Genomic DNA, 3,880 nt, shown 5'->3' on the forward strand with positions numbered 1-3,880 from the left:
AAGGATGAGTCTAGCTTTCTGATCACCTAAGAAAGGTGAGAGCATACTCGCCTATCATCAAAGACATGAAATACATGGTTGTTCATTTTTAGCCCAAAATCAAGTGTGCCTAAAAATTTAAATGAATACACCAAGTTTAGTTGAATTCATAGGCAACCTGCAATAAATCCGTTAGTAGTCATGATTGTGTTTTGAATTATGTCTTTGACAAGCGTATCTTTGTAAATCGTCCTACAGAAAAGAGTTAGACTGCCAAAAATCTCACAGACAGAACAAGATTAGCATTAGTGATCTGAACTACAAAATTTTCAAAAAAAAAAAAAACTATATGAAATTTTATCCTAACTTCAAATAGGCATAACTTTCTGCTCGAGACTCGAAATTACGAGCCATTTAACTCATTGGAAAGGTATCCAAGAGTTGTAGATGATATTTTGAAAGAGCATGCTTAACCGGGCTCTTTGCCACTTTCAAGGGCTAAAAATACCCAGAAGGCCTTCAAACATGCAAATTACCAACGTATAGACAAACTTGAAAATTGTAACTTGCAGTTTGTGCAAAAACACAGAGGCAGAGAGTTGTACGACAAAAGTTTTGACTTCATTCAAAAGCAGAGACAGACTCATACGACATATAAATGAGCAGATATGAGCAAAGAAATTTTATAAAATACACTCGTACGACAAGATTTGTGAGTTAGTACGACAGAACTTTAGGTTTCATATAGTATCCAAAATAGACTCATATGACACAACTTTAGACCAAGTACGAATAAAGAATTTGCAACATAAAAGCTCGTACGACACAGAATTATACCTAGTATGAGTCAAGATGAGGTGTCATCCTAGACTGAAAGGAAGTTCATACAATATGAAAAGGAAACTTGTACGAATATCTGAACCAGAGCTAGACAGAGATGAAGTTTGCTGAAGATTAAGAGGCTAAAAATGATGATTTCTGCCCCACGGTGGGTGCCAAAATGTCATGCTCTGTGAAGTGTACGTGTTCAGCAACCACAATGCACTCAATAAATCATTACAAGCAATGGTTAGTAAATTGAAACAATGAAAGACAAAACCATAGCTAATCGCCTTATTGCCTCCTCGTAAATGCGAGTATGAAAAATACTCTCAGATTTGATTATGCATACTCCAGTGACTTGACTACACTTAGATGGAGGATTTGATGGATGAAAATGCATGATCTAGCAATAATAGCATGATTAAGCTACATGATTTCATGATTGATCTAGAAAATAAGCTAGAATGAAGATGCAATTAAGCTAAAATTGAGCATGATAACATTGCCAAAGAATGATAAGCTATAAGCTAGATGCCTATAATAACAATGCATAAGATAAAAATGAGATGGGATCCATATTTCTCAAAATGAGGTCTATTTATAGGATTTTCCAAGGCTAGGGGTGATGTGGCCAGAATCAACGGTCAAGATTGATCTGAAGATATCAATGGTTAAATTGGAGGAGGATGGCAAAGGGGGTTGGATTAAAGGGAACATCTGTCATCTCTATGGTGACAAGTGTCAAGAGGCTTCTAGAAGGAGTTAAATGAAAGGGAACACTTAGTGACAAGTGTCACAAAGGTTCTAGAATATGTTGGATGAAAGGGGACATGGTGGTAGGTAGAATGGGTTAGGTTTAGGAATGGTTAGGTTTAGGAGTGGTAGAAGTTAGGAGAATTTGAATTTAAAAATTCAAATAATGGGAAAAGGATAATTAATCTCAACAACTCATAATTAATTAGGGGATTTAGAAGAAATGAATTTGGATGGGGGGAATTAATTAATTTGAATTAATTAATTAAAGGGGATGGAATGAACCTATTAAATAAATCCTTAGATGTATTAATAAGTAGATGAAAAGGGAAATTTAATCAAATTGCTTAGTAAATTCAATTAAATTGGGAAGGGAGATTAATTTAATAATTGCTTATTTAATTAATTATCTCCAGACCATTTTTAGGTGTATACACATTTATTTTAGATCATGCATATATTTTGTTGTAAAAGAATCTTTTTAATGAAATACATTGATGTTATTCACATGACTAAGAAATGGTTTGGAGTATCTTAAAATTTTAATTAGAAGATGCAATTGAAGGATTTACACCATCATTGGCATTCTTTATATGGATCATTTTATTGTCGTCCAAGCCTTGCATCAAAAGTTTGAAAGACACAAAAACTTGATGATGATGCCCTATAGATCTATGGAAGTTACTGTTTATGGTGAAAATGGATAACAATAATAACGATATTGAAAGGCTAAATGAATTCAACCACAAAACCATAGCCTAACAACAACAAAGATCCACCATAACATATGAAGATTACCTAAGACGATGCAAATCAAATGAAATTACAAAGATTATACCATCACATGTCCAATAGGGTTTGGATCTCCATTCTTCCTATCTCCATTGATCTTGCTTGATATATTTGCTCTCAGATTTTATGTGCACAAGAGCTCAACAAAGAACGAAATGTGGTTGCAAGTAGGATCACATATGCCAAGTAGCTAAATTGATCAAGTAGTTAGGTAGTTAGGATGATTGATTAGAATGATTGATTAGCCAGGGTTTGATAATGAAGGAAGCATCTCCTTATATAGAAGACACAATATGAAATGGAGGGATAAGATTGAGAGGTGTAAAAGGAGGTCGACTATGATTAGAGGGTAGGTAAAAGAAATAATAAAATAATGAAAGGGGTAGGTAGTGTATGAATTAAGAGATGAATGACATGTGTCATAGGTGGAAAAGGTTAATGAATTAATTAAATAAATAAAGATTTATTTAGTTAATAGAAGAAGTGGGATCAATTAAATAAATAAGATATTTATTTAATTTAGGAAAAGGATAATTTAAATAAATAAATGTATTTATTTAAATGAGAAATAAGGCTAGAAGAGGATAAATGAATTAATTAAATAAATAAAGATTTATTTAATTAATAGAAGAATTAAGCTTAGATAATTAAATAAATAAAATATTTATTTAATTAGACATGACAATTTTAGGTGTCTACATTTTGCCCCTCTTTGAGACAATGCGGCTTGTCGCGTTGTTTCAAAGAAGATAAAATGAACTGATACAGAGTTGCCCCAAGATGGGAATGATATGCCCCCTCGAGAGATTGGATGAAAATATCTGAAAAGATCGCAGACAATCTCTCGATAAGAAAGAGAGGCTAGAATGGACTGACTGGATAAAGTGACAGAGTCACGGGATAATGAAGACTGACTCGGGAAACGAGGGCTAGGGCAGTATATAAGATAGACCACGAGGGAAATACATCCTCATTGTCATCTACACATCCAAGAGATCAGAGTGTAGAGCAAGAATAGAGCAACAACAGTCAGCAGCGATGGCCTTTGTTCACATATTCGACCGCGTTCGCCGATTCCAGAGACTAGCAGAGGCAGGAGAGCGAGTAAGTACCACAAAACCTCCTTGTACTTTGATGCATTTATTGTTGTCATTAGTGCATGCTAGGTAGAGTAATAAATGCGCTTAGAATAGGGTCCAAAAAATGTCAAAAATGTGTAGGCGTGTCTATGTTGGTGCCAGGCGAGTTTATGCGGTCTAAAAGAGCATTTATGTCATGAAAGCATGTTTGTGTCCAAAAAAATATGAATTTGTGTCTTCTAAGTCAAATCGGCAGTTCTGTGATGAACATACGCTGTCGATTGGATAAGCTGCTGAGAGGATACACTCAAGCAGGTCCTCTAGGGAAAACTAGGATTGCAAATAGGGCTAGGATTGACAATTCTATGATAGAACATACGTAGCCAATTAGGAAACTACTCAAGAGGATTCACTCAAGCAGAGGCCCTAGGATAGGATAGATCAAGGCACTTTGT

Source organism: Cryptomeria japonica, chromosome 10, assembly GCF_030272615.1.
Source record: "Cryptomeria japonica chromosome 10, Sugi_1.0, whole genome shotgun sequence".
In the NCBI taxonomy this organism is placed as follows: Eukaryota; Viridiplantae; Streptophyta; class Pinopsida; order Cupressales; family Cupressaceae; genus Cryptomeria; species Cryptomeria japonica.